The 14264-nt window shown below is 46.1% G+C and overlaps 1 protein-coding gene across 1 annotated transcript in view; it reads right to left on the bottom strand.

The window, feature by feature from the left end:
* The window catches only part of LOC142582935 (beta-1,3-galactosyltransferase 5-like), a 229183-nt gene that overhangs the window by 102212 nt on the left and 112707 nt on the right, over positions 1–14264 (bottom strand). The window lies entirely within an intron of this gene.

The following is a 14264-nucleotide window of genomic DNA, read 5'->3' as shown; positions in this document are numbered from 1 at the left end:
GTCAACATAAACACTCGAGGACTGAGGTGAGGTGATTTGCATTCGGTCTTATTTTAGCGGGTTAATGATGAGCGAATACGACGCGTCCGTGCGTGCGAATTCCCCGATGAAGCGATACCTGATCGCGTGTACTTCTGATATTTTTTTTTGTTATAGCAGATAACTCTTACTACTTTAGTACCTTAGTAAATTAATGTGAGAGCTATAATATTTCAGGGCCCTTAAGAATGTATCTGTGTTATTTTTAAGCTGTCTATTTTAACCAGCGGTTCTTTCGAACAAGCAAGTTTAAGCAAGCACAATCGCTGGAGATGTATAAGCAGCGAGCAGTCGCATATATATACATCAAGGTCTGCCCAATTAGCAACGCTATAATAATATGAGCTTAACGGCCACCGAATTCGCCATTCGGATCATGAAAAGAGAGAAATGAACAAAATACGGCGCCTGAAGTGTATTGGGTTCGTGCTTTAACAAAACTGCAGTCTATTCCATTATGTTTTACGTGATCGCAGCAAAATTTGCTGTGAAACGACCCCAATATGTTCACCATCGGTGTCGCTTTATCAACATGACTGCATGCACAGTACATTGCGCTAACTCGTGCGTGCGAGTCCTGACCAGTCATCTCCCCCTGTCAAGAAAATCCGCATTATCAGACAAGAAATTGTTGTTAAGAAGCATAAGAGGGGGGTGATATCAGAAGTGTACAAAACAACGACATTTAATCGTTCCGACCTCACTCATGCTCGTAACTGCTAACAACGAATTCATATCGGGGCTAAATATCGGTTTTTAGAAGCTTAAATGCTTAATCTGAAAAAAAAAAGATAACACGTGAAATCGCGTTTGGCCTTATTGGTACTGCATGGTACGCTGACACCCGATAGTGCCGCAGGATACTTCTTCAAGTGTACTACGCAACACTTTGCTTCAAATGTTCAATATGTGATCGTATACAGTCAATAGAAGTAGCACAGCCCTTCATTGCTGTGACTCAGGCATGCTGCTGCACTCTGAAGGCTCCGTATGGTGTCCTGTGGCATCATTTCCGGTAGCGCCATCTCTTTGGCGCTCTCGAAAATAACCGCTGCAAACAGCTTATTGAAAGGCGGCAATGTTAATTAGAGGTAGTTTGGTAGGTACCCTGCGTGATGGGAAAGTGCAAGTGTATAGAGCAAGAAAAAGAAATGCAGGTACAAAGAACGCAATAGCCAATCTAGCTAGGGGTAGCACGACCTGTTTCCATAGCCTATTATATAGGCCAGACCACAGGAACCCGAGCAGTGGATGTATACAGTCGAACGCCTCTGCAGCGAATGCCTCTACATCGAAATGATCTATATAACGAAGGAATGATTAAGTCTAGACCTTATATCTTTCGTATGTATTTTGAATGCCTCTACAAGGAAAACCACAACAAAACATTTGTCTGTACAACGAAGAAATTTATATATCTTCAATGGTTGATTCGTGATTTCCAACGAGCACCACGTAGTGGTGCTGCCTCTGCCCTTCCCAGACGTCACCAAGGTGCGCTTTGCGCTAGCGCTGACCGCAGCCCCAGCAATGCGCTTGATGGGCATAGCAATGTCATAAGGCCATGCTGCACTGCTCTAAGAATTGCTCAACTCGTTCACTGCTTCTTGTAACGCATCAGTGGGTATGACAGCTGACGAACACGTCACAGTGGATGGCGATGTGCTCATGTAGTGACGACGGACAACGCCTTCAAATGCATCTATGGTGTAAAGGACGCGAATATAAATGAACGGAACAGTGATGAAGATCTTGTAAATGAACCAAGGATTTTGATGGCAAGGGGTGTGATAGCAGCATTCGTGGAATCTGTGTGTCGCCGCAGAGCATGCTGCCAACTTTGGTGCAATAGGGTTGGCTTCAGTTCCGCATTCTGTCAAAGTGTGCACAAAAAATATAGCGACTTATTTCACTGTCTTTTGAACTCATGCTAACTTGAAATTTTTCTTTTGTTTAACGCGCTAAGCCTCTTTGATTGTAAACGGCACGGGGTGCGACCTTTACAACGAAGTGAACAATACAACGAAGAATTTTAGATGTCTCAAACACTTTGTTATGAATACATCCTTTCCCTAAGCCTACCACTATGAGTTCCCTTGGCAGCTCCGACCTAGACGTTGTCCGTCTAGAAGCTCTGCCTAGAACTTCTGCACTTGACATAAATGTGTTTTGTGGAGACCAGAGTGACTCGAAAAGTGCTTGAAAGACTGCACCAATCTTTCGTCTGCGAAGCTTTCCAGAATGCGACCGCACGCTTGCCGGCGCTGGCAATGCAAGCGCCACTGTCGACAAAGCGAGTGGAGCAACCAAGAGGAGGCAGCCGCCAAAGAAGAAAACACGATGCTTCGGCTGCGATCTGGTTTCTCCAACAGCAACAACAGCAGCGACCGGCGATGGCGGTAGCAGGCGGGCGCCCTTTTCTCGCTCTTAGCCGCAGCGCCGAACGTGATCGCCCTGCCGATACCTTGCCCCCGGAGAGTTCCAGAGCACGTGAAGCGTCTTGCTAAAGGCCGCCTCTTCCTTCTGGTACACGGCCAGCGCCCATTAAAGCGTCTTCAAAGCGGCGCCAGTTTGCTTCACTTACACACCTTACGCTTACTGCGTATTTCGTACCCCCAACGCCTCCCCATTCCCCTCTATCTCACGCTCTTTCTTCTTTTCCCTTTCCCTTTCTTTCTTATTTTTCCAAGCACGGCCTTGAATAATGTCGGAGCAAGGAAGTTGTAAGGAATACAGTCTAACACGAGTTGCACGTTACAAATTTAGGACTACATCTAAAATCACGGGTGCCATATTGTCACGCGGCTCCGACGGCGCTCAGGCAAGCAGGCAGGGACGAGTTAAACATGTTGGGTGAACCTGCGCTAGCTGTGCCCTCTAAACTAAGATACAGCTCACCTGCGGTAATAGAAACAATCTGTGAATTGCGGTCAGTGGTCTTGGAATCGAATGATGGCCGCTTGTGTCTGGCCGTTTTTGGATGCGTGCGTCATTGGACCTTCCGTTTGCTGTCGTGGCAACGAGGTCGGTTCTGTGGTACGACGAGAATATGCCGCCTACAGATTGATATACGATGGGCACCGCTTTCAGTAAAGCGCTACTACTACGTTCCAGAACTATGCAAAACCTGATATCCCGATCGCGCTCTCTGCAGGATTAGTATTATCCACAGCTGTAGCATCGGTAGAGTGGCAGAGGTAGAACCTTGCATGGACTGCCAATGTTCCGGTCGTAAGTTTGACTTCTCTTGGCAGAATGAGAACCTGCTTTCCTTGTGATTCCCCTTAAATAATTTAGGAATTCCAGGGACGACACCGGCCGGCATCAAAACGACCAGGGAAGCGAGCCCGTCGGACCTATCCCTGTTAAAAAAAGAAGTATGTTAGCTTAGTGTCCGTAAAATACTCCGAAGCTACTGCAAGTATGATAAAGAAACTGCCTACCTACGCGCAAAAGCATGCAAAAACTTTCAAAAATGTGTCAATCAGTGTGAATGTCCTCAAGAAGCAGAGCATAGCATTTAAGATCCTCTGTGATGAGGGGAGTTCCACCAACGTTTCAGGATTCTTCCCTCCGAGATGAGGCAGCTTTATTTTATATTCCACTCTCCTACATCATCGTTCATTTTTTTATTCCCTTATCCCAAAACAGGGTAGGCAGCCTGTCATTACATTGTATAGCTTCCATGTGCTTCTGTTTTTTTCCCTTATCTTTTGTTTTATGTCTTCCTTTCGTTCCTCTTCTCTTTCTTTATTTAATGCGATTAGGATTCTTTCAGCCTATTACAGCCGTTTTATCTTATTGTCGTCATGTTATCCTCGTCATATTGATTTTGTCGTTTTATCTACGTTATTCCTTCGTCAATCCATCGTCGTCACTACGTAACTATCACACAGTCGTCGTCATTGCGCCAAGCTCAATTGGCGAGCAAATAACCTTAGCAAGCTAATGACATAGCAAAGTTGGAGGATACCGGAGTATGTTGCATATATCCGGAGAAACTGAAGTCTCAGAATGACCACTAAACATGTTAAATAAACGTGACTTCAGAAACACGGCGTGTAGTTACATTGCTGGAATGCTAATAGCATTACCGTCGACAGCTATCGTGGGATTATCACTGCCCTATTCTTTTCTTCTTTAATTTCTGTTCCCTTCGTGCGAGTGGGCGTAGTATCTCTTTTGAAAGACAGTGGCTAACCATTGGCATATGACTGCGCGACAGATAAAACACGCAGATAAGGAAACCACGGGACGACCACTGACTTTCAAGTGAAACTTTGATGTCAAACCCATACATATACATACATCTTTTTTCGTACCGGCTCTTTCCGCGCACACTATGAGATGTATCTATATTGCATGGGTTTGACATTAAAGTTTCATTTGAAAGTCAGCGCTAGTCTCGTGGTTTTCTTCTCTCCGTGCTTCGAATGTCGCGCTGTCATATACCAATGGAACTATACCAACTTGCCCCGCTTTTCACTTCGCTGAATTGCTAATCCGCTTCTCTCTGACTGTTTGTCGTATTTGAGGTACTTACAACTCATGGCATATAAATAAAAATCTCCTCACACTCCCTGAAAGCCTCAGAATTTTTCACAAACGAGATTATACTCACTACTTTCTAGCTTTCAGAAGACACTCAACAGAAACACTAAATTAGTTTAGATTGATATTCTTTGAATACTCTGCGTTCGTTAGTTTTGCTATAACAGCTTCATTACCAAAAAATAAAATCAAGGTCAGAGTTTCAGTTTTCGAATTTTACGTACGAATTCCAGCGCCTGAGCGTCAACGTCACCTCATGAATGTCAATGTATTTTCTCGTATTCAGGACTTAGGTAATCAGTAAAACTTATAAAGTTCTATCTTCGCCTCTGTGAAAAAAAAAATTCTGAAGTTTTACGTGACAAAACCACGATCTGATTATGAGGCAAACCGTATTGGGGTACTTGGGAATAATTTTTGGCCATTTGGGGATTCTTTAACGTACTGCCACTTTTAGAGTATACTGCAGCCCATCTTTCTAAGTAAAAAAAAAAAATGAATAGGCTAGAGTAGGCGGTGTCAAAGTTGATGACGTCACAGCAAGTTGGTGCGGCCATTTCAAAGCAGCATCGCCACCCGCCTTAGCCAAGACAGTGCATGGACTCCCCTGAAGAGGGAACCAGTACTTCAATACTACTATTTTGCTCTCATTAAGCATGTTTTTCTCTCTCCCGCACTTTTTAATGTCTGTCTTTTCTGGTTTACCAAGCCTCTTACGGTAAGTGGCATCATTTCGGTATTGCCGAAGGGTAGTTTGCCAATAAAATTCAATTTATTTTTTCCGTTTTGTGTTCCTTTGATATCGACATTGTGGCGCATGCATGATATGGTTGTGTAGAGTGAAGAGTGTACAATTAACGTCACCATGAATTAGAGAGCAAGAAAAGTCTCAGCCTGAAGCCAACTTTTCGACAGTGTGACTTGTGTACATCAAGGTCTTTCGAGAAGTCCACTTGTCGAGGTCAATTTTATATAGAGAGAGAGAGGTAAATGGGATGGGAAAGGCAAAGAGGTTAACCGGATGAGATGTTGGTTTTATACTCTGCACTGGGGAAAGGGAAATGAAAATAACGGTAAGACAGTGGAGTGGAAAAGCAAAGAAACGAAAAAAAAAAAGAAATAGTAGGGAAGGTCGCGAACTTCCATGAGAAATAGTCTCTCAAATAGGCCACTCGAACGTGAAAATTTCAAGAATGCCTTCACTGTTTTGAGGTGTGACGACTGTATAGGTCGGCTTTCCAGGATTGTATGCTCCGAAAACAGCGGGTCGTCAAGACGTGCCAGCGCGGTCGTGAGTGACTGCCTGTGTGTGCTGTATAGGGAAGAATGACAAAGAACGTGTTTTATAGTTTCCTCATCACCGCTGTGGTCACATACAGCACTATCCTTCCATCAGATGCAGAAAGCAAACTACTTCGAAAATGCGACGCCACGCCAGAATCGGCAAAGTACCGTTCTCTCAGGTCGGGATAGTCCAGGCGGCGGATGAAGTTGCAGACAGGGGTCCAGTCGATGTAGACGTGTGTGCTGCAAACTAGGTGTGCGCCACTGCAATCGTAAGGCATCATATGCAAGCACTCGAAGTTGCGCTGCGGCATCTGTTCTTGACAGCGAGATTGGCTCCCGCACGCCGTCTTCAAGAGTAGATGAAGCAGCTTCACCGGCCTGTTCTTTACCCATCATGTCACAGTGACTAGGAAGCCACTGAAATGGGACGTCGCGCCCTTGCTCGACGAGGCGAGAAAGGAGCTCTACGATTTGTAGCACTAGTTGTTCGTAAGGTCCACGGCGTAAGGCGGAAAGCAAGCAATGTAGAGCTGCCTTAGAGTCACTCAAGATGCTCTATTTTTGAGGTGGTTCGTCTCGAATTATGCGTAGTGTGCTAGGAAGAGCAGCAAGCTCCGCGGCTGTGATGTAGTATGACGCGATGTCTTCAACTTTAATGTGGTGACTTGCGTAGGAAAAGTTACTGATCCTGCAGAACCGTTTTCGCTGGTTAAACCATCAGTGTATCATCGTTGTATCGTTCATACAGCAAGAGCAATGAAAGTTGCTTGAGAGCTGGTGGTGAGAGTGGTGTCTTCGTTCCAATCCCAATTCTAGAATTCAATTCTAGAGTGTGCCGCAATAGTTTGCGTACATACAAACTGATAAACGATGAGCTCCTCTCTCGGTAAAGCACTAAAACTACGTTTTAGAATTATGCAAGATTGGACATCACGATCGCGTTTCTTGCAGGATTAGTATTTTCCACTGCCGTAACATCGGCAGCGCGGCTGAACGGTAGTACATTTATCACCCGTTGTTTTTTGGCGGAGGCGTCCCATGTTTGCGGTGACGCACAGCGTGAAAGGCGATTTGTTTTCGTCGTAAGCTTCCATGTGACGGTGTTCACTGCTAACCTGAGCGGGAACGCACTTATGCGGACAAAAAGTCCAGAAGGCGATACCCTTGAACCGCTGTTTGAGCATTGCGTGATTTTATTCCTCCGCTCAGTGGGTACACCTCCGTTTTACAGCGGCGCATTTCTCTCTTTGAGATAAGCAACTTTTTTTTTTGCGAAACGTCTTCTTTGTCGCAATGCTTTTGGCCCAATGGCGTTGCAAGACATTGCAGCATAAATCAGTTATGTAAAAAATTCTTCCTGTTCCCCTTCTCTCTCGAAAAACAAACACACGCGCACACACACATACACGCGCACGCACTCACACACACACAAATGACTGCACACACCCACACACACCCCGCGCCCCCCCCCCCCCCACACACGCACACACACTCACGCACACTAACGCCCACTCACGCACGCGCACGTACGCACACGCACGCACACACATACACAGGCACACATACACACGCACCAATGTCTAGGTGTAGGAAAGAATGCGCAAACAACCAGAGCGTCCAACAAATGGTCAACGTAAAATGTTGCTAACAGGTACGGCCTATCACTCTAGCAACCACTGCGAAAGTTGTGTGGTAAGGCTTGAAAGTGACACACCGCTTACTAAGCACTCTACTGGTGCCCCGACCGACGATGCGAACGGGCCTAAAGCTGAAGTGTATCCGCTCTTCGCCTCAACAATACCAGTAGCAACCACTGCGATAGTTGTGTGGTAAGGCTTGAAAGTGACACACCGCTTACTAAGCACTCTACTGGTGCCCCGACCGACGATGCGAACGGGCCTAAAGCTGAAGTGTATCCGCTCTTCGCCTCAACAATACCAGTGCGCTTAAAGAATCGGAGTAGAAAACGGCGGGGCTAGCCGTGTGCACAACATTATATCTATCAGCCCTGTTATGTGCGAGTGTAAATAATTTACCCAAAACGTGACGTCCCCCTAGCGCTCTCACTTCAACGTATAGAGCCCAGCATCTGCTACCTTGCTCTCAAGCTAAGCAAAACGGTACTTTAATAGTATAGTGTCAACTGATTGAACGCACCAAATTCGAAACCTCGATATAATCCGTGACATCTGACAGAACCATCTTATGCACAAAGTCCGACAAACGTTGAAGAATACCAAACAGCGTTACATGTTTAGCTTCATGCTACAAAATATTCCGTATTCCACGTTTAAAACCCGACAGGGACAGGTTATGCAGCCACTTGCTTTGATGAGCATATCGCGTGGTTGCTCTGACGCATCTATAGGACAAATGCCGTGGCTGTCTTTGCTATTACTACAGTAAATGACGTCACCTGCACCAGCGATGAGAGCCTTCTTAATGCGCTTTCCCGGAAAGAGGCGAAGCAGTAATATAGGTGTGTAGCTCTAACGCATCGAGCACGTGTAATGCTCCTCACGCTTTGCGGTAATGAAGTTCACCACGTAATTAAGTTGAAGAGAGGTCAGACGACTCTTCACGAAAAATTTAAGGCGCCAACTTCGCTCAAATATACATAGCGCTCGCTAGCCAACGCAGTTCGCTTCAATCGACGCACCGCGCGAATATGCAATGCAAATGCGGTAATTATGGCGACCAGGATATTACATAGCGTAATAGAATCCGCCAAGATTCGCATCGCCGCCGCCCTGTGCGTTGGGAAGCTGACAACGCGTCGTGTGCCTCAGTTGGGTACGAATTAGGCGCTCGCTTCGGCTACCGCGAGTTTGAGAAGGGGCGTTGAAATCCTGTTAGCGGCGGGATCAGCGATTTCAATCTGGGAACAAACGCAGGTGCGTATCACGCCACAACCAGATTATGTTTGTCCGCGAAAATGGCGCTGGGCTGAGCCGGCTGCACTGGAAAGTGATTTCGTGCGAACACACTTCCTCATGCGACTAAGACAAGGCGCCGTTTATTTTGCACTGTAGGGCAACGACGGCAACCCGATCTTGCAGGCCACTCGTCTAATCAGAGTGGCGCGCTTGTGTGGCGGCAGCAAAAGTTTCAGAGAAGAGACATCATGCCAGCGCGCTCTGCTTGAGAGGTCTAACTAGAGTCCACCATCGCTTGTCTCTTTACACGCTTGTTTATCGGCTTAGGCGACGCCTGTCTTTACCAAAGCAACGTACCTCATGGGCGGCAGCAAACTTTATGGAGCACAGATCTCTTTCGTCATCATCGCGAAACGATATAAGCGAGTTTTCTACATGCTTCGTTGCAGACTTGAAGCCGGTGTTTCAAGTTACGCAATCTCGCAGGCATTTCTGCTTTGCGTGCTTTACGTGTGTTAGACGCAGGCTGTTTCCAAACTAATCTGATACCTCGTCTTATTGATTACTTAGTCGTGTATTGGCCTGTAAAGTTCTTGTCAGTCATTAGCTTATACTCTGTTACACCGTAACTTGGCAGACGGAGAAGGCTAGGGGTCGCTGTGGGCCAATAGTATTGCAGTAGGACTCCACGTGAAGTCTCCCAGTGTATAACTACACCGGAATTCGCGAGCAGCCGAAGTGAAAGCTGTTGTCGGCTCAAAGAGAAATAAAGCCATAGCGATGACATTTCAGATACATCTGTCCAAACAACGTATGCACCACGTCTGCCTGCCTATTTGGCGTGGTGGCATGAAGTGGCAGCAGTTGTCTGCTCGAAGAAAAAGAAAAGAAAAATAGGAAACATAGCGCAGACATTGCAGACACACGTCTCCACACTACGTATGCACCGCATGTGCTTGCGTATTTGTCACACCGCCCCTTGTCCATGACCCATGTTTCTTTTTTCTAAATTGAAAATCCAGGTGATCAGAAAAGAATATGTTTTAAGTGAATTTATATTTCGAGAAATGTCTGATGATAAGTGATCAGAACGATAACGAATATTACGAACACGGTATTTCACGTTAAAAAGAAAACTCAAACCATGTTCCGCGAACTATGTAAAGAAGCAGACGGCTCTCTCCTGCTTGGTGTGTGGAGGTAATCAATCCGTCGCCATTTTCCAAGTTACGCGATGAAACGGAGTGGAAGGTTAGCACATTTTTTTTCCATGGATTTTGAAGGTGTAGATTCCCTTGAAATTTTCGGTCACAGATCACGGCACTATTAATTTCGTATGAGACTTCGCGAACTGGTTAGCAATTTGCTGTTGAATTATAGGGCAAAAGAATGGTCTTAAGCTTGTAGCATCCACATAATTTACCACTAGTCGTTAGCTAGGTTATTATACCCTATATTAATTCAAACTCAATTGGTACGACTTCTGTAAACATTTAGAAGAAAGATAATAAAAGAAATGGCTTTATTGTGAAATTGTGTGATAAGGTTAGCGATTCGCTCTAAATCTTTAGGATGATACGATGATTTAGATGTTATTGCAACAACACGCTTCTCGCATATGAACTGTAAGTCACCTCATAAAAATAAAAGTTGCATGAACGAGGGTTGATACCTCAAGAGCTTTAGCGTAGTTCTCCCTCTCTCTCTCTCTCTCTGTCTATATATATATATACACACACTTTCCGTACGGTAATTCTTAAGGTGTAAGAGAACAAATCGCCTGTCAAACAATGTTCTGCGAGGTTCTATAGCACTGCTCTGCTTACAGCAACGCCCAGTACGCCACCGCTTCCTCCTACTAATTCGACAGCGGCTACCGTTCCCGAAACGCGTCGCGGACTGTTGTCAAGATTCCCCAGGCCGGGTTTCCGGCGCCGGAATTTCAAAGACAGTTCGTCAGCGTTGAAACAGACACCCGCGCGCGCGCCGCATCAGTCCCAGTGGAATCGGCCCAGTTAAACCCTATTCAAAGGCAGTCGCGCGGGCTGGACGCAGACAGTGGGGAGGACAACGCGTGAAACGCGATTGCCCTCCCCACCGCACCCCACCTCAAGCTGCATTCAGGCCACGACTGCCCGTCTCCTCGTTTTCTCTCGCTCGTCCTTTTGGGATTCCAACTGGCCGGAAACTCCGTTTGGGAGCCGAGGAGCGTGATACAATTTGCGTCATTTAAATGGGATGTCTGGAAGTGTCGAAGAGGATGCCCAGCGCAGTGAGCCAGCCTTCCCGTTGGTGCAAACGCGAAGGCGCCACATATACATAGTAAGAGGGAAACGAACGGTGTCGGGAGAGTGAATGCATACATAGGGCGGCCATCGGTGGGGAGTACAGTGGAGAAGTGCTGCGGAATCTACCCCACAGGAGAATGGGGAGGAGAGCCGGCCCTAAAGGGGGATGCGCAACGCGAAAGTGGGGAGGTGTAGGGAGAGATGCACGTCGAGGGGCCGGAGGCGAGCTCGACTGGCGCGCCGGTGATTAGGGTTTCGCGTGGTGGACTCACGTATTCCGACCTCAGGCGGCTTGCGCCGTCTTCGTGACCGGCATCGGTGGCCGAAGCGGAGCGGCTCGCTCGACGCGACGGACAATGTCCATCGTTTCGGAGTCGGAAAATAAAAGTAAAAGAAGAGAGAGAGAGAGAGAGAAAAAGGAGGCTTTTGGTATGCCACTCTCGGACCCCGAAAGCCCGATGCCGAGCATCGCAGCTCGCGCGCCAGTGCTGACTCGCTGCTGTTCGCTTTACAAGACGGCGCGCTTTGGTTTCCCAATGCGAGCGCGACACAGCGTATATATATCACCGAGTGGCCATCAGCTATGCTTGCGGAGCGACCTGTTCCAGAAACGCACGACTGAGGCCACGCTGCACATATGCCCGCGGGAAAGTTGTGGTATCGTGTCGGAACACGAACGACTCGGTGTTGGGCTTTTTGGGTGGGCGGCGCAATACATAAGACGCCGCACACGACTCCGCGGCGGATCGCCCAGGTGCTCTTTCCGGAGCGTGCTTTGGTGTAGCAATTTCTGTCTGTGTGTGCGTGCGTGTGTGTGTGTGTGTGTGTGTGTGTGTGTGTGTTTGTGTGTGTGCGTGCGTGCGTGCGTGTGTGTGTGTCAAAGGGCATATCATTTATGGGGCTAGTACGAGTAGTATTCCTTTTATCTTCAGCGTGTTTTGAAAAGCTTTTGTCTTCGGCCGGCGTTGTTCGTGACGGAGACATAAAGAGAAGCTCGGGAAGTATTAAAACGAAATCGTTGTAATAGAACTGCACGTAAAAGCAGATGCGAGAATCGTCATGTTGAACATAATCCGGCTGGCTAATAGCAAAAATATAATTAAAAAAATACGTGTGAACGGAAAGCTCTGTGAACACGGCCTTTTTTGCTCGCTTGTCAGTGATCGCCATAGACACGTTTTAGCAAAGTATACAAAATTGACGCAATACCGTACTTGGGAGTACAACTGCACCAGCGTTCAAGCACTTGAAGGCTTACGAAAGCCTAAAAAAATTGCATGATCGGGAGAGAGTAATATAAGTCTTTGTTGAATCCTAGGTTTGCCTCACGGCATGCCCTGTATGCTACGTACTCCGGATGAATATGATAAACCAAATGGTATGTAAAGCTTACGTAAAAGATGCAAAGCATACGCAAACACACCTAAATGCTTAACATACGTAAAACAAGGTATCTATTTAGACCAGCGTCTCTAGGAAACGTTAAAAGATCCTTTCTTGCGCGAGATGCCCAAGCAGCGTTGGGCCGCGGGTTAAGTACATGTCGTGAAGCTCCGGGCATGGCAGTCTTCGATGAACATTCAGTGCGGACATTATGGCTATACCTTTTGATGAAAATAGACTGCCAGCGCAGATTAAGTAGGTTGTGCACCTGGCGGGCATGCTCGGAAATTGGCATTGCCCTTAAATTACACAGTGTAACGGGTAGTCAGCAATGCCTCCCATGTCCTGACTCTCATAACATGAGACGGGACGTGCCCTACAATAAGTTGTCTTCCCCGCTTTCATTCTCTGATTCGTAGGCTTTATTTTTCTGCTGAGAAAGATGCCTCATGTACTGCAGTCAATAACAATTCCTATATTCATAAGAGGACCCGCATGAACGCATGAGCGATTCACGTAGGAAAGTACTAGGAGGTAGGTCCACGCATAGACATGGCCTGCTGATGCGGGGACGCGTGGGTCTTGCGAAAAGAAAAAAAATACAGCGGGTAAGTCAGGGTAAGAAATGTTACATTTGATTCGTCTGAATTTTAGAATCATGGCTTCACCTTTCGTGTTATTAGTGCAGTATGTTCAGTACGGTTACTGAACATAACAACCAAGTACGAATCTTTCAAAGGTGACTAACCTAACGTAGCAGTAGGTGCATAATGACTCGCTAAATGAAGAGGTCAGCGCGTTGCGTGACAAAGGTTGAAAAACAAAAACATCAACGTCATTGTTTAAGAGAGTACGAACTACATGCACGCCTATTTGGAGCAGTGTCAACGAAATCGAGATTGCTCCTGATCACCCGATGATCCTTCGCCGAGGTTAATCTTGCCTCGCGGGACGCATTTCTAGCAGGATTGACACAAACAAACAGCTGCATCCATGTTTACCACTTACTTGATATCTTTAACCCAATATATGAAAAGAATCAGGAACAAGACGAACTCGTTAAACCTGGGCGTTAAAGCAAATTTAGCTCATTTTCTGTTACCACATCATTACGACGAGCTCGCATAGAACTACTTTAGAGATTACAATCAAGATAAAGAGTGACGTAAGGGAGTTCTTTTTCTTTTTCTTTGTTTTAAAGACGCAGTCACGGCGGCACCACGGGAAGTGCTCATAACAACGATTTCTTTAGAACTCTAAATGAATTACCAGATATGTCAACTGCGACATTAAATTCTTTGCTGACGGTTGTATAATTAACAGAGAAATCAGGAGCCATCGTGACCATGTCATACTTAGTAGATCATTAGATAAAATTGCTTCTTTGTGTAGTAACTTTCATATGTCAGTTGACACAAACAAGTCGTAGCAATTTCAGTAACCAGAAAAAAGGAACCATCAATGTTTGCGTACACAATCAATAGAATACCACTGGCGTTCGTTAGCAAACACAAATACCTAGGTCTTACATTAACAAACGCTCTAAGATGGGGAGAACACATCGATAACATCACTTCAACTGCATTGCGGAAGTTGTCTTTTCTTAAAAGCTGTCTTCGCCCAATTGTCCCAGCACAATATAGACTTTTGGCTTATGAAATGCTCATTAGACCTGCACTAGAATATGCCAACATAGTTTCGTTTCCTCAATCTGTAACTAACCTTTCGCGACTTGAACAAATACAGCGTGAAGTACTCAGATTCATTCACACTAAGTATAAACAAACTGTCACTCCAACTGGACGAGCTGCAATATCCAGGCTTGAACACTATCAATAAG

The sequence above is a fragment of the Dermacentor variabilis genome, chromosome 5, assembly GCF_050947875.1.
Source record: "Dermacentor variabilis isolate Ectoservices chromosome 5, ASM5094787v1, whole genome shotgun sequence".
Lineage (NCBI taxonomy): Eukaryota > Metazoa > Arthropoda > Arachnida > Ixodida > Ixodidae > Dermacentor > Dermacentor variabilis.
The sequence above is the reverse complement of the archived record's forward strand: the minus strand, read 5'-3'. Positions and strand labels throughout refer to the sequence as shown.